Here is a 26,669-nt window from a genome sequence, read left to right on the forward strand (position 1 = left end):
CCAAATTTAATTCTCATTCAAAGGATTTAAATGGGGTACATACTCTTCTGGGCTGTCGATAAATGTAAATATTTGTAATCTAGGTTTTCACTATGATCAGTTAAAAATCTATGTTATAAAAGAAACAATGTTCCTTCCTATTTATGATATTATCTATGATGTTGTGTGTGGGGTCAGATGCATGAGTTCTTGGGAGGTGTTTGGGTTGCACAGAAACCACAAACGGGAAATATTAGAGGTTGTAGGATTTGGATCATTACCCTATTGGTTTACCACATGATTAGAGTTATTGTATGTTAGAACAACTAAAATAGATCAATCGATTTATTTGGCAATTTTTACAACAAGGTATCCAGATGGGATGTATATCTCTTAAATAACTTTGTTTTGGGGAACCTGGGCTTCTTTCTTTAAAGAGAAACGTTTGTTATGGAAAAAACTGAAATGATCATAACAGCTTCAGTTAAAAATACCACGTGGTTAGGATGGAAAACTTTAAAACCTGTGAAATTTGTCATTTTTAGTAAACAATGTGACCATAGCTCTTGCAATCCATGGCTCTTGACGTCGCATGCTACAGATGACATCTCAAATGACAGCACTGAAAACATCTCTGGGGATATCACCTATCTTATCACCTCTGACAATTTGTGAAATGTAATGGGAGCCATAGAAAGAACGGTTGAGGTAGCTATCTGTTCCAAGTGTAAAAGAGTGTCAGGGAGAGAATAATGCTGTGTACATAGCATGTTGAAGAATAAAGTGACTGAACACTTGCAGTTGGCATCTTTTCAGATTTATTCATGAGAAGGGCTGGCCAACATCCTTTTGACGGTAAACAACCTTTACAACGCAACTTTCACATCGCAGAGCCTTTACAACGCAACCATTACAACGCAAACTATTACAACGCATTGCTCTAGGGGGTGCTCTAAGATAGGGAATAGGTTAATTTACTATGCAATAACCTTCCCTAGTGTCCACGGGGACTGGAGTTGGAATAGTAAATGAAACTATTCACTATCCAGCACCCCAAAGCCCTATGCGTTGTAATGGACTGCGTTGTAATATTTGCGTTGTAAAGGCATGCAATGTAAAAGCATGCGTTGTAATGTCATACATCCCCTTTTGACACATGGGGCCATTGCAGAGCTCATGTTCAGAAAAAAGTTAAGCAAAAAGTTATATGATGAGTAAATCTGTAGGAAGACATTTAGGTCCTCAGGAAGCATGGACAATGGTAGATTGTGTTTATGTTCTGCCCAATGAGTTGGTGAATTGACCAGTAGGTGAAAGCTGAGAGTATCCACATCTTCAATGATGTTTAAACTGTACACATTAGAAGAGTCATCAGCAAAGATTGTAAGTCTCCAAGAACCAAGACTTGATTAGAGATGCTTGAAAGTGTTTCACGAGGTCAAGGAGGTCAGAGGGCAAAGAAGGAGGGTCGTTATTGGGAAGATGGTGGATAAACGGCCAAACAAATGAGGTTGCCGGAGTAGTGTTATTCTTAATTGGATGATAGTTAAATGAGTTTTGTGATGGGAGGGTATCTTCCTGAGATTGAGTGAGTTGTGAGGGACTAGGGCAACCCTCCCCCTACCCAGTTCCTTGTTCTTAACTAGGATATCATACGTTTGTCGAAGAGAACGGTTATATCTGATGCCGGACAGTTGTGAACCTCGATTGGTGATATCTAGAGGGTGATGGATATATTATGAGTGAGATAAAAGATGTCATAGGCATTCTTGACTGCATTTCTGAAATTGAGGAGGATTCCTATGATGCATTTGCCCAGGAACATAAGGAGTAGAGAGTAGTATTGGAAGCATTATACAGCTGAGTAGGTAGAGCACGCTGTGCAGATTCCAGCTTGGTACTGGGAGGAAACCAGGATAATGAGAGCGAAAGTCAGAGAAATGAGGCATGATAATGAGAGCGAGAGTCATAGAAGTCAGGCAGTGTCATTTTCTATCAGTGAAACCCCCACTGGCAAGGTTGGTGTAGGGGACCGTGTATCATGAGGAGATGAGTGGGGCGAAGAGTGTGGTAGAAAGGTGAGAAAGGGAGTGAAGTGCATTTCGACAGGAGCAGAGGCTTGAAGGATGTGGCTGCTGGTCATGAGAGAGAATGTTTTTGGAGGTTACTTGTAGTTTGATGAATTTATGTTCAAAAGCTAAGAGGGTAGGCTGACTATCCTGCCATTATAATGGATTATTAAGGTAAACACGCTATTTTGTGTTTTTGTGAGCCTACTATATGCTTTTGCAACTGGGAATCAGTAGCAAGTGAAAAGGAACAATGTGCAAGGCAAAATATTTGTTGCAAGGCTTTGTAACTGGCATATAGGCGGTTCAAAACATCCATAACAAACTTAGGAATGTGGCTGACCAGAATCTAACGATGGCGATCCAAGCCAATAACTGTTGAGTACCTGTTTTGGGATACTTCGTATGATTAGGAAAATAATGAGCCTGCTCCCAGAAAATTCCAGGAAGACGGTAGTTCAGGCCTTGGTGGTATCGAGGCTTAACTACGGCAAATCTCCATACTTGGGTTCCCCCAAATACGTCACGGGCAGACTACACGTGGTACAGAATGCAGCTGCATGACTGCTTCTGAATATACCCAGACACCAATCAGCTAGATCCTCCCTGAGGGAGCTTCGCTGGCTCCCGGTCCAGGCCAGGACAAATTCAAGTCCCTATGCCTGGCCCATAGAGCCATGTTTGAGAGATTCCCCCCTCTGCTAAAAAAGTCGGTCTCACGCTACTCACCCCGTCGCCATCTCAGGTCAGGATCTAACTTTCTGATGAATACAACCAGAATCAAGAGATCTAGGTGGGGTGGAAGGTCATTCACACACCTGGTACCCAAACTGTGGAACAGCATGGACCCAGAGCTCGGACAGACTGAAAACAAACTGTCCTTCAAAAAGAGACTCAAAACATGGCTTTTCCCCAAATTCATGTGCAAATATCTTCCTGTCCTGTTTCGCATCAGCCCTTGGATGCCCAAGGGTAGCCATGCGCTCTACAAATCTCTAACCCTATCCTGTGTAGCCCTATAATATGTTGAAGTAGTTACAGAATCTGACCTTTATTCTGGAGCACAGTGAGTATTGCAGAAACAATCCGGAAGGAGACTTACTAAAGGCCTATGTTTATACGGTCAATGGGAAATCCAATTGTAATTTGACCTGAAGAGAGGAGAAGGCCTAAGCATTCATTACAAGGCAGAAAGAAGCACTGCCACCTGCAAAACTAACAAAGAGAAGTGGCAATGAACTCACCTCACCTTAAGATTCAACTAGTTAATGGTTAACGCATTTAGGATCCAGCACTTGTTCATTGACCATGCTCAAGCCAATGGGAGAATCTTGCAGCTCAACTGGAGTCTTCTAACCATGCCTTGTATAGGATGTTGGCCTCATGCTTCGCAGCTTTCATTAGTGATGGTGGCTACCAAGGCCCCCACCATGTCAAGACACCAAGACACCCAGGGACTCTGCGCAGTGAGATGGATGCTTAAGGGCTTGGACAACTATGGGAGAGTGGAGTGAGGCTGTCAATTGTAACTAAGGCTCCCTGTTTTCCGTTTTTACTGATTATTACAGATAAATACAGACAGAAAACATTAATTTTCTTGTCTGTATTTGTTATTAGATGTGGATAAAAACGGAAATTGGTTTGCCTTTTGAGTAATTCTAAATACTGTCTGACATGACTGCCAGGCCAACAGCTGTGTGAATTGATCGATAAGGGGATTAAAAAAGAAAGGAGTTTTAATAAGAGGCTTTAACACCGGTAGATATGCACAAGGTTTTTTTTTTTTTAATTTTTTTTTTATTTGCATTTTTCAAACTCAACATTACAAGCAAGAAGACAGCAGCAATTTCACTTCTTTCCCCCCCACCCCCACAAAGTCCAAAGATTTCTTCACAGTTCGGAGATTCGAATACCCAGTGCCCTGTGGCACCCATCTTGGTCATCTTGTTGCACCTCATCCATACCATCAGCGTCAAAATTCTCACCGTGGCCCTTACCTAGACCCCCCTCCCCTACATCCCTCCCTCCAACCCGTGATGATGTCGCCACTTGGACCAAACTTTTCGAAATTTCTTGGGGCATCCCCTCGCTTTGTAAGTCACTCTCTCGGCTGCCATATACAGGTCCAGTCCCCTTCGCCATTCCTCCAGTCCCGGAGGTTCCGGTGCCCCCCAATACTTAGCAATGTCCCTTTTCTCTACCACCAGGGCCAGGACGAGGAAAATGGTGAGTGGGCGTGTCAGATCCACCTCCGTGGTCATACTTAGCAATGCCAACTTGGGGCAAAATTTCCTCCAGCTCCCTGAAGACCTGTGCCCAATAGGTTTGGATTACGTCACATGCCCAGATCGTGTGGTAAAAATCCCCATCACATTGGTGGCATCTAAGACACCGCGGGTCATCCACTTTCCCCATTTTACTAAATCGTAGTCTTTCATAGTAGGTCCTATGGAGCACATTAAACTGAATAAGACGCAGTCTCGACTTGATCGCCACCTCCCGGGGATGCATCAGCGCTATTTCCCAATCCAGGTCCTCCATCTCACCCACCTCTGCCTCCCACCTCTCTCTAAGTTTTGCCAGATCACCCAGCATATTGTTCGTCAAGGTTTTGTAGGTTAGGGAGACCGCCTGCCCCAGTATCTGCTCCTGGAGAAGCCGTCAACGGTGCGTATTCTGGGATGTCGGCAAGCGTGATGCTTTGGGCTCGCCATGCGTGTCTTAGTTGAATGTATTTGAAATGCTGTGTGTTATGGAGGCCAAACTCAGTTTTAAGAGCCTGAAAGGACTTCAGCTCTCCCTTGGCTATCACGTCTCCTATGGTGGAGATGCCGATGTCGTCCCACCTTTGAAAGCCGCGTAGTTTGTTCAGTTCAGCCAGCCAGCGGCAGTGCCACAACGGGGTCTGTCGCGTGGGCTTCTTTTCCCACCCCATACGTTTCGTGGCCTTAGTCCATGCGGCGAGTGTGAGAGACGTCGCCGGGAGGAGCGGGGCCCTTCTAATGCCACCATAAAGGTAATACATTATATTGTGTGACGACATTTTGACTCTCTCTAGGGCATACGTCGGGTGGTCCGCCGGGGCGTGCGGCCAGTCGTTAATGGGTATCAAATGTTCCGCCCAATAGTAGGCCTCCAGGTTAGGTAGCGAGATCCCCCCACTGTACTGGTGTCTCTGGAGTGTAGGCAGGCCCACCCTGGGATGTTTGCCTAGCCAAAGAAAGGATCGTAAGTCGGCATGGATCTTAGCGAAGACCCCAGTCGGGAGTGGGTAGTATTCGTTCTGTAATGCGTAGAGAAATTTTGGTAGGGTTATAATTTTATACATGGCCGCTCGGCCCAGGAGTGTGAGTGGGAGCTGTCTCCAGCGGTCCATATCCGCCACTGCATTCAGCATGATCTGTCCCAAGTTCCTTTGGAACGATATGGTCCTATCCAGGGTTATGTATATCCCAAGGTATTGGAAGCCGCCAGCCTTCGTCAGCAGTCTCTCTGGTAGCCTACCCCACCGGTCCCGTCCCCCCGGGTCGCATAGAATTGATTTATGCCAATTAACTCTATGACCCGCCTGTCTCCCGTAGTGCTCTAGTTCCCGGAATAGCGCCGGGATGGTGGTCTCTGGTTTCGTTATATATAGCAAGACATCATCTGCGTAGAGTGAGATCTTTTCTTGTGTTGAATTCGTGTCAGTGCCTGTAAAACCAGAGATGTCCTCATTTTGCCGGATCCGTGCTGCTAGTATTTCTATGGTGAGTGTAAAGAGGAGGGGGGACAGGGGGCAACCCTGGCGGGTGCCTCTCTGGATCTGAAACTCGCGCGAGAGCGTCTGGTTCACCCGTACCTTCGCTTTCGGGGTAGAGTATAGGAGTTGGACCCATTTCACGAAGTTTGGCCCAAAGCCAAACCTGTGGAGGACTGCAGTAAGAAATGGCCAATGCACTGCGTCAAAAGCTTTTTCGGCGTCCAAGGAAAGGAACCAGTGAGGTTCATCTCGCCCCCGCACTTCCTGTAGCCAGTTATGAGTGCGTCTGAGATTCATTTTAGTCGCCCTGTCCGGCAAGAAACCCGATTGATCTAAGTGTATGAGGTCTGGGATAACCGCCCTGAGGCGGGCTGCTAAGATGGTTGCTAATAATTTCACCTCCGTGTTGAGGAGGGAGATAGGGCGGTAGGAAGCACAGTCTTCCCGCGGCTTGCCCTCCTTATAGATCAGGACAATCGTCGCCATGACGAGGTCCGGGGGGAGCTCCCCCTCTTGGTATGCACCAGTAAAGAGGGCTTTAAGATGTCGTGTCAAGAGGTCCGCTGAGCGCTTGAAAAATTCAGCCGGGAAACCATTCGGGCCCGGGGTTTTGCCCGGCCTCAGCTTGGCGATGGCCTCCCCGATATCGTCGGTCGTTATGTGCCGCCTCCAAGCCCGCCCTGGCCTCCGAGGACAGCGCCAGCAGGTCTATCTGTTCCATGTACTGTAGCGCTTCCTCGCAGGTCCCTAGGTCTCTAGCTGCGTAGAACTGTTCATAATGGACCGCAAACGCTTCAGCTATCCCCGCGTCAGTACTAACAAGTGTCCCGTCTGCTCCGTGAACACTATCCACCCACCGAGCTGCACGCTCCTTTTTTCTGAGCCACGCTAAAAGTTTGCCAGACTTGTCTCCCACGTCGTAGAGACGATGGAGGGTGGCAAGGGCTTGGGTCTTCGCCTCGTTGGTCACCAACTCTCGGTATTGCCTCTGGGCGTCAAGGAGTTTTCTGAGAGTCTCGACCTGTTTGGAGGTCTGATACTCCCTCTCCCACCCTAAGACAGTCTGTTCCAAGGCCGAGACCTCAGCCTGCAGTTTACGCCTTTCGTCTCCCAGTCTGTCCTGTATCCTATCTCGCAGGACCAGCTTCAGGGCTTCCCAGAAGGTGACACTCGACTCCACGGACCCCTCATTTTCGGCGATATAAACTTTAATGTCTGCGCGAATGCCTCGCAGTATGGCTGCGTTTTGCAGGTCCCAGGCTGCTAGGCGCTAGGAGCCTCCCGCGGTGCCCCGGGTACGCCCTACCTTTACTAATAACGGCGAGTGGTCCGATATACCCCTGGCCTTATATTCTGCAATGTCATCTACCTTCAGGTATTGTCGGGACATGAAAATATAGTCCAGGCACGAGAACACCCTGTGGGCCCCTGAGTTATATGAGAAGACCTGTTGTGTCGGATGTAGCCATCTCCAGACATCCGTGAGTCCTAAGTTAGCCACCTGTCATGATAGTTCGGTCTGGTGCCCCTCTCTACCCGGCTCCCCGGAACGGTCCTGTGCTATACTCATTACATCTTGAAATCGCCTCCCACCACTTGTACCGTGTCCGCAGTGTCTAGTAGGATATTCGCCAACGCTGTGAGTGTTCGTGCCTGCAATTTGGGCGGTGCGTATACCGAGATTAGCGTGTATGTGCACCTATTCCAGGTCCCCTGCACCCCAGCGTACGTCCCCTGTGTATCTATCCAGGTGCGTGTGATGCAGAATGGGGAGGTTTTTTTGATTATGACTGCCACCCCTCTGGAGTCGGAGGTATAACCCGCATGGGCAAGGACTCTTTGTCTACCCCTAGCAATGAAGGCACACTGAGTACCCTTGAGATGGGTTTCCTGCAGGAAGGTAACATCCGGGTCTACCCTTTTAATGTAGGCATTCACCAAACCTCTCTTGACCTTGGAGCCCAGACCGGTGACGTTCCAGGTCAGGACGCTTACTCCCCTATCTCCCCCCTGTGGATTGCCTACGGCACTCGCCATTCGAAAAAGCGGTAACTATCTGGAGTTAATCTCGGGCATGTATATGTGGTGTGGAGGTTCAAAGTGTTTCGCTGCCTCTCCCCAACTATTGTTCCCCCCCCCAATTCCCTCTCCCCATTCCCCAACTTGAATCAACTTGGCACCCCCCACTCCCGCCCCCCTCCCCACCTCCCTCCCCATCCAGTCGCATCCTAACACAGGACAGAACTGTCCGCAGGAGTAGGCCTGTCGCCCACCCACCCATCCCTCCCTTCAAAAAACCAACAGAAAAAACACACTGTAAAACGTGCTTCTCCATGCCGGGCTGCCATCATTAAGAACCAGGTGCACCCCCACTCATGAATGTGAGTCTTGTGTTTCAGTCACTGGAGCACAGTTCAGCCCCGAATCGTCCTGCTCCAAATGACGGATCGCCTCTGCCAGCGGATGGACGGATTCCTGCGTTCTCCCCTCCTCCTCTCCCCCTGATGCGCGACTCCCCAGCTCCTCCTCGTCGTCGCCTTCCGACCGAATGTTATTCCGGAGACAGCTGAACCTAGATCCCGCTCCTGGGTGTGTCCCTGGCGACTCCGAGCGTCCTCCCCGCGCTTGACCTGGGTCATGACCTCTGTATGGCGTCGCCGGAGTTTGCTTCTTCACCCTACGCGACTTCCGCCTCTGTGGTTTCGGCAATTCCCACTGAGAACTTTGCCGTATTGCTCTGTCCAGCTCCTCTCGCCCAGCGGCCTCCCTGCTGTTATAGGGCGTTCTTCGAGCCACTGCCAGGCGTGCTCCGGATATGTGAAAAAGATAGACTTGTCCTTATAAAGCACTTTAAGCTTCGCAGAGAACAGGAGCATGTAAGAGAGATTCAGTGTCCTCAGCTTCGCCTTCACAGCGTCGAAAGAGCGACGCTGTCCAGATATGCACAAGGTTGATACTGAAATGTGTATATGTTCATAAAAATGCATTAATTTATGTTCTGCGGCTGTTCACAGCATTGAAACCTGGCAGGGATTTAAGCATGACTGCATATTTATTGGTTAAATATATGTGGAAATACTCAAATTTCTGCTTAATTTATTCCACCAAACCCGAAACAAATATGGATAAATGCAGCTAAAATCAACAAAAAATAAATATGGATAAATACGGACAATAATGTCCCAAAAATAAATACCATAAAACCGGGAGCCCTAATTGCAGCAGAAACTGATCTTCTGGAAAAGAACTAGATGTGGCCATTTCAAGTCATTGACAAGTTGGGGATCACAATTGAGAGCAGAGAACTGGCTGAGCCAGAGAGGAAGGTGAAGGTTAGAGGAGGAGGATACTGGAGGGTTTGATCCTAGTGTGGAGGGGGTGTGGGTGTCAGTGGATAGTCTCCAGAGTAGATGAGAATGAACCTTGTTTTTTTAGGGTTGAGACCCTGAGAGAATACTAAAACATCAATATTATATAGTGATAATATTGGTGATTTTCATAGATCTTTATATTAACCCGTTCCATGCGCCTGCAATTTTCCGGAAGTGTGGCACTTCCGCAAAACGGAAAGGGCCGCGCCGGCCATTGGCCGACGGCAACACTGGGCATGTAGTGCTGCTGTCGGCCATTGCCGACGGCAGCATGGAAGGGGTTATGTGCACCCAGATGAATGTTCTCGTGAACCTCTAAAAGCAAGGAACATTATCCAGCTACCTTGGTGAGTAGTTCATAAATGTCAAAAGGATGTCAGATTGCTGGGCTCCGAACCTATGACTGTGGGGCCCCCTCGATCCTGCAGAGGGCACTTATCCTGCTGAACAGTGTCACTGGTTAATATTGCCTTCTTTTTCGAATTACAATTTGTCTATTTCACATCAAGAAAGCAGACAAAATCACCGGTGACTCCACTTAGGTCCAGAAGAGCTAGATTCATGCCAGGGTTTCAGATTAATGCTGCAAACATTTACATACATTGGGCCATATGTATGAGCCCGGCCGCATCGCTCTTCCACCACGCAACATGGAGCAAGAGTGACGCAACTCAAAAAGGAGATATATGAAGCCAAACAAGGCCTCTGAGTGGCTTCATAACTCTGGAGCAATGCAACGCAGTACAAATTGTTGTGTTGTTTACTCTGCCTTGGTAAGTTGTTCCATGGGCGTTGTGTGGGTGTTCCCACGCAACTCCAATGGTTTTTGATGAAGTCCCAGATTTACTAAAAGTGGTAGACCTGAGAATGCGTCAAAAAGATATGTTTTCTCAGGGGAGGAGTAACGAGGAGAAATATCTTTCTATGTCTGCAGCTCATATAGAAAGAGTAAAATGTCTCTCGTGATTTTTTTGTGCAGGAGGGTGTCCTATCCCACACTAAAACAATACTTCGTAGAGTGCAGGCACCCTTGCACCATGTCGCAAGGGTCCCTGCATTGGTGCTAGGCAGCTAAATTAGTTCCAGCACAGAGACCTGCCCTTTCCCTATCTCGCAGCGCAGCAAGGTGACTTTTTGTATATATGCCCCACTGTAGCCCCCGGAAATGCATTTACATAATCATTTGTTAACCAGAAATTCTGGCTTGGGTCTAGGTTGGCTATTCCTCTACTAGTTTTATTTTTACCAGGGTCCATCTGCTGGCTGATCTAAAAGATCAAAGAAAAATGTGCCTTTCAAAATCCTGGCTATGATGTGTTGGCTTCTAAGACACATGGCTAGTAATCGGACTACGCCATGAAAGAGAAAGGCCTAACCCCTCGCCTCCGACACACACAACTTCAAAGGAAGCGGCTCCGAATGGGGTATGGTCAATCTACATATTCCTCCATGCCAAGCTCCAGCCATTGGAACATTTCCGCGACTGAGCAGAACCCAAGAATTGTTGAAGGTGAGAGCTGGATTTTTCTTGCATTAAAATAATCTGTTACAGGCAGCATCGTCACGTGCGGCTTATGAGACGCTTCAATCATTCTGACTCTGCGCTGCCTTTCATTATGCAAACAAATGGGCTTGGTATGTAAAGACAGGGGCGCGCGCGCTGCTGCCAGCGCCTTTCTTCTGCACCGCTGCTCCTTCTCCTGGAAATCAACGATAAAACTCAAAGGATATCTTCCACTGCTTGGATTTCTCTGTCTACGAAAGCAAACATTATTTCACTCATTGTGCGTTCTTTATGCTGCCTGCGAGCCAAGCATGAATCGAGGTATTCCCCGGACGGATATTTAGGGAAATCTTGAAAAACGACGGGCCATGTTATCAAGAAAGGGCGATACATTATCGCCACTTTTATCGGCAGGAAACTGCTGCTATAGCGGCAGTAATGGGCTGATAATATGCCCTTGTGAATTCGAATAGAAGCCCAGGTACTGGTGTTAACCTGGGCTTCTATGGGAATTCACAAGGGCCTATTATCAAGCCCATTATCGTGAATTTGTGAATGGGTTAACATAACACCTCCTTTAAGGGAGTCAGTAAAATGTCAGAGTTTTGCAACAGATTTCTGTCTCAAAACAGTGACACATACCGTAATGAATCACTATTTGGAAGGAACACCCTAAACATTCTCTTCTAAACAGCGATTGGTTATCGGTTTATAAACTCGTCAGAAAATAGGTCTAATACATAACAGAAAGTCATTTTGCGGCCAGAAACACTGTGATTTTCTCGATCACGTACCCAGCAACGCAAAATGGCTTTGTAGGTCAGAACCTTTTCCCCTTATGGGCACTCTTCAGAACACTGTCTGCAATTTCAGACAAAACTATTGAAGACATAAACTGAAGTAGGATTTGGAAGATACCGGTGGAAAGATGTGGTTATGGTCCTGGTAAGGTTCTCTTGCAGGCTCTCATGTACCTGACAAATTGTGGACTCCTGTGATGCATGCAGCCAAACCAGTGTCCCAGTTGCAAACCAACATGTTACCAAGCAGTGGCCGTGCTATAGATGACCCTCAAAGATGCAACATCCTGGACTTCTATCAGACAGAAATTCGGTAATGAAAGCTTTGGATATCGGTGGTCCTGGATCTGAAAGTCTCACGCTTTGGTGAGTGGCTGCTACGACTTTGGTTATGAAAGCAGCGACTGCTGTGGCGGATCTGAAAGTTTCATACTTTGGTCCAAGGCCAGACTGGCTACCGGGCGTTTTGGAATGCTGCTGAGCTGGGGGCAGATTTTGTTGACGGGGACCTGCGTGTACTGAACGAAATTCGTTTTGCTTAAATTATTTCGCAGCACACGCAGGTCTCCATGAACGAAATCAGCCCCCACCGCAGTGAAATCAGACCCCAGCTCGACAGCATTCCAAAACGCCCGGTAGTATTTCAGGCCCTGCTGTGGTCAGTGGCTGTTATGACATCAGTTGTGAAAGGTTTTTGTGTGAGTGAATCTGCACGTTTCAGCACCTTGGCTGCTGCTTTGGGTCTGAACAGGAGCGGTCCTTGGATGTGGTGCTGCTGCTGAGAGGTGTGCGCCCTGGACAGTGAGGGCTGCAGCGGCGAGAGTGCACCTGGGCAGCAGAACCTCCTGCTGTAGGTTAAACATGCAGTACCTGGACAGCCAGGCTTCTGGTGTGAACCTAAGAGTTTCAGCCACAGGACATTGTCAGCTGCGCAGTGCAGACCCATTCAGCACAATGCACAGCGGCAACTGGCGGCATCGGCTGGGCCGTTCAGCACCGTGGACAGCAGTACCATGATGTCACAGGCTGGGTACTACAGCACCATGGACAGCAGTAAGATGATGTCACAGGCTGGGCCATCCAGCACCATGGACAGCAGTAACATGATGTCACAGGCTGGGCCATCCAGCACCATGGACAGCAGTAACATGATGTCACAGGCTGGGCCATCCAGCACACTGGACAGCAGTAATATGATGTCACAGGCTGGGCCATCCAGCACCATGGACAGCAGTAACATGATGTCACAGGCTGGGCCATCCAGCACACTGGACAGCAGTAATATGATGTCACAGGCTGGGCCATCCAGCACCATGGACAGCAGTAACATGATGTCACAGGCTGGGCCATCCAGCACCATGGACAGCAGTAACATGATGTCACAGGCTGGGCCATCCAGCACCATGGACAGCAGTAACATGATGTCACAGGCTGGGCCATCCAGCACCATGGACAGCAGTAATATGATGTCACAGGCTGGGCCATCCAGTCCCATGGACAGCAGTAAGATGATGTCACAGGCTGGGCCGACCAGCACCGTGGACAGCAGTAAGATGATGTCACAGGCTGGGCCGACCAGCACCATGGACAGCAGTAAGATGATGTCACAGGCTGGGCCATCCAGCACCGTGGACAGCAGTAAGATGATGTCACAGGCTGGGCCGACCAGCACCGTGAACAGTAGTAAGACGATGTCACAGGCTGCATCATCCAGCACCATGGACAGCAGTACCATGATGTCACAGGAAGGGGTGGTGGGGGGCAAAATGCCATCTCAAGCTCTCACGCGAACAAGGAAGAAGGATAATACAAGGTTACAATTCACAACATGAGGATTTGTTTGACGATTCACATTGCTGTGTCTCCAACTCAGATTCCTCTGCCCGAAAAGTTATTGTTCCCTCTGCGGTAAGTCTGGCTCAGTCTAATCAGAGTGATTTCCCTGTTAGCATCAATATACCTGTAGGGTTGCAATTTGCTTCTGCAGATGAATCACAAGAGGTTATGGTGGATCAAAATCCAGTCACAGGGGGAGCAAAGCAAAATAAATGAACACTGCAGCTCGAATGTCATGCAAGGTCTCAATGCCTGCAAGATAGGAAGACTTCTGCCGCATTAGGTATTTGTGTACAGTTTCTTGCTTTTTGTTAAGGGGAAGAAGATGTGATGATGCTTACATTGCTGTCCTTCTTTGTTTATTATTGTTATGACCGTAACAGAACTGTTTATGTTTGATATATGGTCCGTGCTTGTGCTTCTGCACATAGTATCCATGATATAGATTTGTACTTTGATTAATGGCCCATGGTTGCTCGCCTGCTCTGTGGGCACTAAATGCGACTGATGGTCAGTTGGGGCAGGAAGCTACAGGATGTGGAGGCATCCCCGTGGGCTCCTGCTTTTTACAATACACTATTCTTGAAAAAGAAACTTACTTTGTTGGAGAATGTTATCATTTTTTACAGTCGGTCAGCATCCTGTACAGTGGTAACTGATTGGCACTGGTTCAGCCGGTATAACTCATGCCTTTGTTTGAACGTTCAACAACTAGGACAGTGGTAACTGATTGGAACTCGTTCAGCTGGTTTAACTGATGCCTTTGGTTGAAAGTTCAGCACCTAGGACAGCAGTAACTGATTGGAACTAGTTCAGCACCTACAACAGCGGTAACAAATTGAAACTGGTTCAGCACCTAGAACAGCGGTAACTGATTGGAACTAGTTCAGCACCTACAACAGCGGTAACAAATTGAAACTGGTTCAGCACCTAGAACAGCAGTAACTGATTGGAACTGGTTCAGCACCTAGAACAGCAGTAACTGATTGGAACTGGTTCAGCACCTAGAACAGCGGTAACTAATTGGAACTGGTTCAGCACCTAGAACAGCGGTAACTGATTGGAACTGGTTCAGCACCTAGAACAGCGGTAACTGATTGGAACTGGTTCAGCACCTAGAACAGCGGTAACTGATTGGAACTGGTTCAGCACCTAGAACAGCGGTAACTGATTGGAACTGGTTCAGCACCTAGAACAGCAGTAACTGATTGAAAGATCTAGGACAAAAGTAGCTGATTGGACCTGGTCCAGCTACTAGGTCAGGGGTAACTGATTGGGATTGGTTAAAGACCTAGGACAAAAGTAGCTGATTGGACCTGGTCCAGCTACTAGGTCAGGGGTAACTGATTGGAACTGATTCAGCACCTAGGACAGCGGTAACTGATGACGCCAAATGTATGTATAAACGGTTAATGACCCGGACAGCGGCTGCTTCTTCAATGGAGACACGCCTGTAATGCCCTGGACGGTGGAAGCTGCTGCAGCGTGTGTGGTGGGAAGGATGCAATGTTCACCATCCTGACAGGGGAAAGCTCCTGTCATCCTCCTCAGCGGGTTTGGGTTCTGAAGCTAGCTGAGTTGAAGTGGCCAAGAGGCTGCTGGTCAAGCTAGATTTGCACACAATGCAGGGGCGTCGACACTGTGTCTGAAGGGGTCAGCTTTCCGGATACTGCTGTTGGTTTGGAGCACCCGAACAGGAGACCTCGCCCCCTCACCGGGACACGGATGAAAGCATGAGACCCTCATCTTGGTAACAGAAAGTTAGGGCGTGGCAAATGTGCCCCAATAAGGGAAAAGTGCACGTTGAATTTAAATATTTGTTTTTCTCTGATCTTTCACCCACACGAAAAAGGCCAACATTTCGCCTTGTTCTGTTGGGCCTGATGCTGTCCTGGTTGTTTTCACAGGGATTCTTTTTGGAGCGTGAACATTTGTGAATTTTGATCTGGAATGTATTTCTTTTTGCAGTTTTATATAGCGCGAACTCGACCCGAAGGCACTGGAGCGCTTTTCATGAGCACTCGTTACATTACACAAGGACACATTTTTTTGGGTAGGCAGGGGGAGATAAAGGCCTAGATGTAGGTAATTCCCATTTACAGACTCTTAAATACAGAATTTTACAGATTCGTTATTTAAGAGTCTGTAAATGGGAAGGGGGCAGATTTAGGTAATTCCGAATTCAGGAATACCGAATCTGTAAGATTCGGTATTTACTGATTCGGTAAATACCGAATCGGTCTTGCCCATTGATTCCTATGGGCCTTGAAGCCCATAGGAATCAATGGGCAATACCGATTCGGTAAATACCGAATCCTGCAAGGGTGCAGGGGGTGTCACTTTGACACCCTCTAGCACCCCAAGTACAGGCTTGAGTGACATGTGGCACACATACATGCCCTAAGGGCATGTCTGTGTGTCACATGGCACAGGTGTGCATGCACACCTGAATTCGGTATTTTACCACACAATGGGATTGTGTGGTAAAATACCGACTCTTAAGGGCCTGTGGCACTCTTAGGAGTGTCAGCTACATATGGATTTACCGATTCGGTAAATATACGGCCGTTTCCGATCGGTATTAGGGGTCCTACATCTGGCCCTAAATGATTTGTTCAAAGTCGCTTGATGTTGAGCCAACGCTGAGACGCGAACTTGGGGCTAGATGTAGGTAAATTGGATTTACCGATTCATAAATACCGAATTTTACCGATTCGGTATTTATGAATCGGTAAATCCAATGTAGGTAAAAAATCGGTAAAAAATACAGAATCGGTAGGATTCGGTACCGAATCGATATTTACCGATTCGGTAATTGCCATTGATTCCTATGGGCCTTGAAATACCGATTTGGTAAAATTACCAAATTGACAAGGGGGACAGGGTGTCACTTTGACACCCTATTGCACCCCTGATTCTGGCTGGTGTGCCATGTGGCACACATACATGCCCTAAGGGCACAGGTGGGAATTCGTTATTTACCATGAAATAGTATTGCATGGTAATTAACGAATTCTTAAGGGCCTGTGGCACTATTTTAAGTGCCACCTACATCTAGAATTACCGATTCGGTAAATTTACCCATTCGGTATTTTACGGAATCGGTAAATTTACCGATTCGGTAAATTTACAGAATCGTTAAAATTTGGGCCCCCTACATCTCAAAAACCGAATACTGGTCAGTAACGGCCGAAATCGGCCGTTACCGACCGGTATTTGCCTTCGTACATCTGGCCCTTCGTTCCCCATTTACAAAGTCGGCAGATCTAGCTGTTATACCACATCCTCTCCAGGCATGCAGCATTTTCTGAATTTCTGATTTACCGGAAATGAACTAATGGAGATGTACCCTTCAGAATAGTAGATCCAAAGTTAATAATGACTACAAGCTCATATTCCCTTTCTCCCTGTATGTAATGTTGGGTGAACTATAATCAGCATAAGCGTGCTTGAAAGACATGGACCCTGGCTGTCAATCATTTTAGAAAATATAAAAGATACATAGCCCAACACTAACTAAAGAGGCCTTGAAGCTGTGAATCAGAACTGGCGAGAGGCGTGAAAGGACAATAGGTCCTATAAGATCTCAGAACCAGAGGCAGCGCTTCCTAGAAGAGCGCTTCCGGGCCATGCTAGAATTATAAAGCGCTATAATCCAATTCACAACTGTACCCTGATGCCCTTCCACCTGACCTGCGCCCTTATCCATAGCAAGTCCTCAGCAAACATGTCTGTAAGAGTTACACACGCAAGATGGATGCCAGCCTGTGCCACTGTGGACAACCGCGTCTCCCACTTCTCTGCGGGTTCTTTGTTCCCTGTTCTCTGTTAAATTCATATATACGTGTTTCTGCTACAGCAAGCCCTGCTGGAAGGAGTGGACGGCCATCTGCCCATAAGCACTGAGCACTGTACTGCACTCTGGAGGGGGGAGGAGGCCTGTGCAAGCTGCTGAGGAGGGACAACTGCCCAGCCTCACGGATGGCCCCTGCTGGATGGAGCTAGGCTGGCCTGCCCTCGTGTTTGAGGACATTTCCTGAGGGAAAACCTTCCAACAGCCCAATCAGTCTTCAGACACAACACCTCGAACCCCTCTCTTCATCCCTCACTTGTTACATTGGAAGAGGGTTTCCAAGTCACTGGTGAGCTGACTCCAGTTACCTCACTGTGCGCCTTATGTATGAAGCTCAAATAGGTTCGCAAACGCCGAAATTCGCAGAATGCCGGCGTTTGCGAACTCATTTTCGCTAAATGATATGTATGTAGCAAATTTAAGTGCAAAATAAGGAATCGCAAATTTGCGATTCCTTATTTTGCGATTGCATTTAAGGAATCGCAAATTTTGCGATTCCTTAAATGCAACGTATGAAGCACCCAAGTTGTGCGATTTCTCAATAAGAAATCGTAAATTACCACCAACTTGAAGTTGGTGGTAATTTGCGATTTCTTTCACAAAAGCACTTTTTTGCATTTGTGAAGGTGCCATGTGGCGCCCATACATGCCCTTAGGGCATGTATGTGCGCCATATGCCCACACATGTGAATTTCAGGGGTGCATCAGGGTGTCCTTATGACACCCTTGCACCCTTGAAATTATTCTCAATTTGCGATTCTCAAATTGCGAATCGCAAATTGAGAATAACTTTACATTCATTCCGATGGGCCTCCTGGCCCATAGAAATAAATGGGAAATTATTCCTTAATTGTGATTCGCAATTTGCTAATCGCAATTAAGGAATTTTAAGAAATCGCAAAAAAATGCGATTTTCTACATACATACCAATTTGCAAATCTCAAATAGCGATTTCTAAAAAAATCGCTATTTGAGATTCGCAAATCTCGATGTTGATACATCTGCCCCTCTGTCACTGCACCATCTTATGATTTTTAATCATCGCTTTGATCCCGCTGTTGTTGCTTTAAATCAGAGTGACCCCTGAGCTTGACCTCTATGCAGACGAATAAAGACCACAATGCTCTGTGCTGCCCTCTCAGGGATTGCAGGCTTACAATTGTTTTTGCAGCCCTGAGAGCGTCCTTTCCCTTCCATCCCTGAGGATGCCTTGTCATAAGAGTAAAGCTGCTGACCACGAGCCTCAGGGCGGGATAGTGCATTCATGTCTCTGGAAGAGAGACTGAGCCTTCTGCATAATTTATAGCTAGAAGGTGCTTCATCACCTGCAGGTAATTGCAAATAAAACAGGTGATGGACAGAATGTGGATCAATGTCACACATTCACCCCAGTCCAAAGATCTGGGCCCAAATCCATCGTTTTTTTGCACTCCACACCACCCTGGGTTAGACAATGGCGATATGCAAATCAGCGCTGACCCTGTGCCCCATGGGAACAGTCCAGTCCGAACTACAAAAGCCATGTCCTTCCCAGAACGGAATCAAGCATCCAAGGACCGGACCGGTTTCGAGGTAACACCTCTCATCAGCCCGGCTAGCTTGAATCCTGCAGGTAACATCGAGCACGCTAGGTCCTCTGCAGTCAGGATACAGTGGGGGATGGGGTGTTCTGGGCCTACTGGGACAGACCATTCTAAAGGACACAGAATGTCCTGGAGCTTATGCAGGTGCGAGAGAGCATTCTGTATCATTTTCTAGAGCACTCTAGATCCTCTGCAGGTAGGAGACAGTCTGGGAATAGGCTGCTCATCGACCTTACCGGGCTGGAATAGATCATTCTGAGGGACACAGAACGTCCTAGAGTCTATGCAAGGGAGAGAGAGCCCCCTGAACCCTTTTAATCTTAAATAAAGCAGTCTGGGCCCTTTGTGTACCACACAGCATGTCCTGGATACTCTGCATGGGTGACAGAATGTTTAGGGTCCTGTGAAGGTGAGAGAGACTTCTGGATCCTAAACAGGTACAATAAAATGTTCTGGACGTGCGGGCGAACTAGAGCATTTGGGGTCCTCTGAATGCAGTATAGAGTTTTAAGGATCCTCCGTAATTTAAACAGTGTTATACAGTTTATACAGGTGAGAAAAATTGTTCAGCACTTCTGTATTTGAGAAAAAGAGCTCTGAATCCTGAGAAAGATTGTGTTTGATCTTCTGCAGGGAGACAGAATGTTCTGGATCTGATGAAGGTGAGATAGATTGTAGTGTTCGGGATTCTCTGCACATGAGGTACAGTGTACTGGAAACTCTAGGAGGCCTATTTACAAGAACATGGCAAAGGGCGGCGTTAGCCTCCTTGGTTTAACTCCAAGCTTTGCAGTTCTGAAACGCAGGTCTGCACCGAATTTACAAGGATATGGTGCAGCCCTGCATTTCCCCCTGCGCTGGTGCTAATTTACCTCCCTAGTGCCAACGCAGGCACCCGTGCCTGGAAGGGTGCCTTCGTTGCAGGGAATGATTGTTTATGTGCAGGAAGGTGTCCCCTGTAAATATTGGGCTGTGTCAAAATCAATGGGTGTTGCGGTGGAACGGCCACCACAGCACCAATTACCCACCTCTTTCACGTTAAGTGTAGCATGAAAAGGTGGCTTATTCACAACACAGTGTTATGCTACGTTAAGTGACTTAACGCCACCTTGTGAATAAGGCACAGCCCCTACCTCCATCACAACATCGAGAAAAGTGATGTTATGGTGGCGATAGGGGCTTGTAAACAGACCCCTAGGTGAGATAAATGTGCTTCATCCTCTGCACATGGGAAATCCATTCTGGACCATCTGCTGGTGAGCGTGAGCATTTTGGATTCTCTGCAAGCAGGATAGCACATTCTAGATCATTTGCAGGTGAAGCATAGTGTTGAGGATTGTATGTACGTTACACGGAGCTCTCAAACATCTACAATTGAGATATAGTGATCCGGATCCTGTGCAGGCGAGGAGAGTGTTCTGGATGCTCGAGCTGCGATTGAGTGTCCTGTGTCCTGCACAAGTGAGAGGAATTGTTTTGGATTCTCTGCAAGTGAAACACATGTTCTGGACCCTCTTGAGGTGAAGCCAAGAGTTCCAGATCCACTGTGTGTGAACGTGAATATCCAGTGCTGTTTATATTGAATCTATGGATTCCCTGTATTTTAGGCAGATCATTCTGGCTTATCTGGGGGCAAGAAAGAGTGTTTGGGAGTCTGTGCAGGTGTGATACAGTATTCTGACTCCTTTGCTGCATGTGGAGAGGCCTGTTCTACACCCCCCATACACGAGACAGACTGTTCAGGGTCTTGTGAAGGTGAGGCAGTATGGGCCTCATTTATGAGCCTGTGCGTCAGTTTTGCGCTTCCGATGCGTCACTTTTTGTGACGCATCGGCGGCGTAAAACTTGCCTCCAGTTGCGCACTATTTACAAAGTGACGCATCTAAGCAGATGCGTCACTTTGTAAACCCCTGCGCTACATTATACCTGCGTCAGGTATAATGTATGCAGAGGGGGCGTTCCCCCGCAAAAAGCCTCGTAATAGTGACGCAGTGAAATCTATGAGATTTCACTGCGTCACTTTTAGGACGCTGTTGCGTCAAAATCTTGCGCCTGCCTCACAGCAGGCGTGAGACTGACGCAAGCCCTTTCACATGGGGCTTTCCCCATGTGAAAGGACGCATTGCTGGAGTTGCGTCACTTTTGTGACACACCCCAGCAATGCGTGACTTTTGCGCTTACAGATACGTCAGAAATACTGACGTATCTGTAACTCCTTGCGACATGATGCGTCATATTATAAATATGATGCATCAATCATGTCGCAGGGAGGGCGCAGTGAAAAGTGACGCATCGCTGTTTTCACGTAGCGATGCGTCACTTTTCATAAATAAGGCCCCATGTTTGGGGTCCTAAACTGGCAAGATACAATGGTCTGAATCCTATGCAAGGGAATGAGTGTGGTGTAGATCCTTTGCAGAGTGTTCTGGATTCTCAGCTGGTCAGACTAAACATTCAAGATACTCTACAGGTGACATGAAGCATTTTTAATTCTCTGCCTGTAAGATACAGAACTGTGGAACTCCTGCACATGAGACAGTTCATTCTGTGAATCTTCCAATGGTGTGGTAGAGTATTGGCTTTCTTTTAAGGTGAGATAGAGCATTCTGTATTCTCTGCAAGTGGGATAGCATTTTACGGATCTAACATAAGCAAGGAAAAGTCTTCCAGAATCTCTGCAAGTGAAATATAATTTTCTGGGTCCTACTAAAATGTGATGGAACATTCAGAATCTTCTGCATGGGGAACTGCACCTCTCTGGGTACCCTGCCTATGGGGCAGGGTCTTCTCCATCATCTGAAAGAGATGTCGTGTTCGGGAGCCTATGCAGATTAGACACATTATTGTGCATTGCTCTGGATCCTGTGTAGTTGAGGGAGTGTGCCCTGGATTGGATGCAGGTGGAATAGAATTGTGTTGATCCTATGCAGGTGAGATTGTGCCCTGGATCTGCTGCAGGTATGATAGCCTTATGGATCCTATGCAGGTGAACAAGAGCACTGTGGACCATTGCAATGAATTAAAACATTAGTGGTCCTCTGGATGCACCCTCGTGTGTTTGGGATCCTCTAAAGGTGAGATACCTCATCCAAGGTCCTCTGCATCTAAGACAGAGTTTTGGATTCTATAAGGGTCAGACAGAACATTCTAAATCACTTGCAACTGAGCGAGGATGGTACATACGTTCTGCATTTGAGATAGAGCTTTCGTGATCATCTGCGTGTGAGATAAACTATTCTGAAGCTCTGCAGTAGAGACAGGGCATTGTGGACCCCCTGCTGGAGAGTTACAGGATAAACAGCCATAACAACGCGGGCATTACCCCGCGCTGCTATTACAACGCTGCTTTTACTACGCAAGTCGTTACAACGACTTGCGCTGGAGGGCGCTGTTGGATAGGGAATAGTTTAATTTTCTATTCCAACACCTTCCCTACTGTAACATGGGCTGGAGTTGGAATAGAAAATTGAACTATTCCAGTATCCAGCGCTTACAGCGCAAGTCGTTGTAAAAAAAGCATTGTAACGGCACGCGGGGTAAAAGCCCGCGTTGTAATGTCATACAACCGAGTTACAGCATCCTACATCATCTGCAGTCAAGACAGACCATGCTTGCAGCTCTGTGGGTGAGACACAGCATTCTGGAAACTGGATGTGATGAAGCTTGCTTGGCGATGATCTACTATAGCGATAAAGTGGGAATGAATCATTGTCCTGAGCATATAGCTGGTGTGTGCTGATTCTCCTCAGTATGGCTTGTTCACTGGCTTAGGCCAGGATACACCCACCGGGACAGAGAAGCAAAGCTTTGTATCAAGCAGACTAGGAGAGGAGACGTGGCAGCTGCTGGGCATGGGCGCATCACTAAGTGCTGTGGTGTCTGGTGTCAGAATAAGTGAAGTGACCAGGAAATCCTACACCCAGAGTGTCCACAAGGAACAGATTGTTAATGCTGTTGAGATGGCACATTGTGTACCTAACAAGGGTCATGTGACCACATACATTAGGAGGCCTTTAAATAGAGGTAAACTGGAAGAACTCAATCCTATTCAGAAAAATGCTATGGAGCTTTTAATGGGATTTCTTGTTGTTGAGCCTTGATGTACGTAAATGTACAGCATCTATTCTAATCCTGTTTGGTTAACTGCGCACCACTGACCGGAACAGCGGCAGCCATTATCCAAGGCTGCCAGACGCTAATGCCTCTAATCGCGCACTCCGCTCTTCGGTAGTCACATCCCAGGGATTAGGATAGTTTGTATGTCGGCCTGGTGACACCTGCCTGTCAGCAGTTCTCTTCACCAGCATTCAGCATGAATACACATAACAACCAATGCAAATTATATATATATATATATATATATATATATATATATATATATATATATATATATATATATATATATATATATATATATATATATATATATATGTATATATACATATATTTATATTTGTTTACCTATCGCAAGCTGAGCAGATCTAGGCCTAAAGGAAAAGAGTGTTCTACTTAGAAAGATGAACCGGGCTTCTATTGTAGGGTTAAATAAGGTGCACCAGGTTGTGAAAAAGAACGAAAGTTCGAAACACGTCTGTTTCTTTTGCTGAAATAAAACTGTGTTATAGAAAACTGCGTTGGTGTGGCTGTTTCCTGCAGGCTGCGACAGATGTCCACAAACCAGGATTGCAGGATTACATTTGATCTGTAAATGTATATATATATTTATATTTGTTTACTTATCGCAAGCTGAGCAGATCTAGGCCTACAGGAGAAGAGCGTTCTACTTAGAAAGATGAACCAGGCCTCTATTGTAACCCTGGGCGTAGGACTATGCTACGCTTGCGTAGTTTGCGCAACTACGTGCTACGTGAATTGCATGTAGCACAGTGAAAAAACGCATAGCATTGCGTAGCAGGCATGTTTTGCTTGCTCGTGGCCCTCACATCAAGTTGGCGACCGCGAGTGAGCAAAATATCATCCCGGTGAGACTTTTTCCTCGTTCGCGATCAGCAACATCAAGTTGCTGATCGTGAGCTTGGAAAATAAGCCTCCCGGCGAGATTCTCAAAGCGGGGAGGTCAGGTTTCTCATTGCGAGTGGTCGCGTATGTTCGCGACCGCTTGCGATGAGAAACTACCAGTCCGGGTTGAGAAAGCTGCCGCTCGAGTACAAATCTACAGAAAACGTCCGCATGCACTGTGCAAGATGCGGTTTGCAAAGATTGCACAGTGCGGACAAGCATCCGGCACTGGCAATCAGTGCGAACAGCATTTTGCACAGTGCACTACGCAGTAGTGCGAAGTGCACTTTGCGTAGCTACGCATAGCGCTACTACACGAACTATGCCCAGGATTACTCTATTGTAGAACTGAAGAAGGTTCACCAGACATTCAGTACATCCGTTGAGCTAGACCTTCATAAAAAAGGAGCTTGTGAGAATGGAGAGGGAAAGAAAAGCAGTTTATTGATGAGGGAGGGGGTTAAAATGAGGATCCTTGAGAATAGACAGAATGGTATTTTAAGAAACACTTCTTCATTGTATTCTTGAAAGACAATAGGTTGGAGGCATTTCTTTTGCAGCGGGGTAGGTTCCACAAAGTAGATCCTGCCCTGTCCACCGTGTCTTTTAACTTGTCGATTAGTGGTAGTCAGCTTTGGGTCTCTGGTAGAGCAAAGGTTGCTATATGGTCTGGCCTGTCGAAAAAGCTTATTGGGATAACTGAGATCTTGGTGACGCCTGACGATGCTTAGGTAGTCCATCTTGGCTTCTGATTCAATGGATCACCAGTTTAGTCTGGAACACTCTATGGTGAGATGTTCATGTGTTTGTCCAGGGCAAAGTTGAGTTTGTCACCTCTGTGCTGCACAGATTATACATTTGACATGAGATTCTGGGATTCACTGAGGTAATCAGTGGAAGAGTATAACTGTCTGGAGAACACAAAAGCATGGATGTGAAGGATTTGTTGAAATATACCTAACATGGAACTGACTCTTGATAGATGACATAGATGGAAGCCAGCATTCTTCATCACAAGTGAGATGCTGGAATCAAACAAGATTCCAAGATCAGAAGCTGATTGAGTTGGCGGATGAGGGTCATGACCCGGCAACAGTTGAACGGGGTCACCTGCGGTTCGATGTTCCAATAGTGAGGATGTCCATTATTTTTGTGCTGAGAAAAAAGATGAAGCCTTGATGGCTTGCATACATGGGGAGAAGTTTGGATGGAAAGGTCCAGTGCTGGCTTTGGAGAACCTATGCTACTGCCCTGTTTAGATTGCTGACTAAGCCTTGGTTTGTCTTAGCAGGATTTTCATTCTTCACTAAAGTGAATAGAAGAATGGCGCATGCTCGTTGATGACCTCCCTTGAAATGGATTGCGAAGCCAGAGCCTAACTCTGAGGTCAAGAGAGGAACCCAATGTGCACCAATCATAGGGGCAATAACTACTGCACACTCACAGGGCAGAGAGGCACTGACAGTGGTGGCAGCATTCATTCTAGGAGAAGGACAGAGGGTTTTTGCCTGTTGCCTTCAAGGTAGAGACGCCTACTGCTCTCTCCTGTTTAAGGTCTGCTACTCCCCCTCGTTTGAGACCTTCGCTCGAACGATGCAAGACATGGGTAAGTCTGTATCTTCACCTTTGCATATCTGAGCAAAAGTGCACATGGAGTGTGTGTTGTACATGGCTGTCTGGACCCAGGAATCCATCTTGGAATTCCTTTGTGTGGATGGCTACACAAAAACTAGGGCTTAAGTAAGGCTGCTCAGGTCACTTTGATTAATATGCCCTCCTGGCTGGAATTTTCCTGAACTTTCACCCGGAGGTGTTTACTCTTGCTAGGCTCTGATGACATGTGGGAGGGGTGATATGAATCCTAAACAGAGGCGCAGCTGTGGAAGTGGGTGCAAATATGTGCGCTATGGTTTTTTAATGAAACAGGCGTACTGTACCACAGGGCTACTGGTTTGTGACGTCATAGGTGTTGTAGTGGCCATTGGCATTCGTTCTGACAAAGCTGAGATTAACAGGAAGGGAACATACATAACCCTCACAGCAAAGCATGCTGGGTATTTAATTGCATTGCTAGAAACCCATTGGACTTGACAGATTTTGTGTGGGTTCGAGTGCCTTCCCCCTGCAGAGCACTATAATCCTGACTAACCCTGTGCGTAGTTTGCGAAGTAGCGATACGCTTAGCTACGCGAAGTGCACTTCACACTAAGCGAGCTATGCGTAGCACTACGCAAACTGCGTAGTACTCTGTTCGCACTGTGCAAGATGCTGTTTTCAATGATTGCACAGTGCAAACAAGCATCGGGTACTGTGCAATCATTGAAAACGGCATCTTGCACAGTGCAAGCTCTAGTTTTCTGTCGCTCGAGTAGATCTTTACTTGAGCCGCAGCTTTCTCAACGTGGACTGGTAGTTTCTCATCGCAAGTGGTCGCGAGCATATGCGACCACTCGCAATAAGAAACCTGACCTCCCCACATTGAGAATCTCGCTGGGAGTTTTATTTTTCAAGCTCACGATCGGCAACTTGCTGTTGCTGATCGTGAATCTCGGCGGGATGTCATTTTGCTTGCTCGCTGAAGCCAACTTGACGTTGAGGACCGCGAGCAAGCAAAAATGACCGCTACCCTACGCTACGCGTGTTTGCACTGTGCTACATGCAATTTGCATAGTGCGAAGTAGCGGAAACTTCGCAAACCATGCGAGCATAGCATAGTGCTTTGCCCAGGGTTAATCCTAACGCTGGAGCACAAAGACAAGAGTTTTGTTCTTAGTTTTTGTGCTTGTCTAAAAACACACATGAAAGCCCTTTCCTGGTGCCTAAAGCTGTGTGTTTGTACTGTGTAAATATGGACAATCCAACGCTGGGGGCGTTTAAGAGCATTGGGCTTCACTTCAAAATGGATGAAGATAG

General features: G+C 47.0%; 1 protein-coding gene across 1 annotated transcript in view; it reads right to left on the reverse strand.

Annotated features, from left to right (window-relative positions):
* The window catches only part of KCNH8 (potassium voltage-gated channel subfamily H member 8), a 938,852-nt gene that overhangs the window by 360,555 nt on the left and 551,628 nt on the right, over positions 1–26,669 (reverse strand). The gene's annotated exons all lie outside the window — the stretch shown is intronic.

Source organism: Lissotriton helveticus, chromosome 10, assembly GCF_964261635.1.
Source record: "Lissotriton helveticus chromosome 10, aLisHel1.1, whole genome shotgun sequence".
NCBI lineage: Eukaryota > Metazoa > Chordata > Amphibia > Caudata > Salamandridae > Lissotriton > Lissotriton helveticus.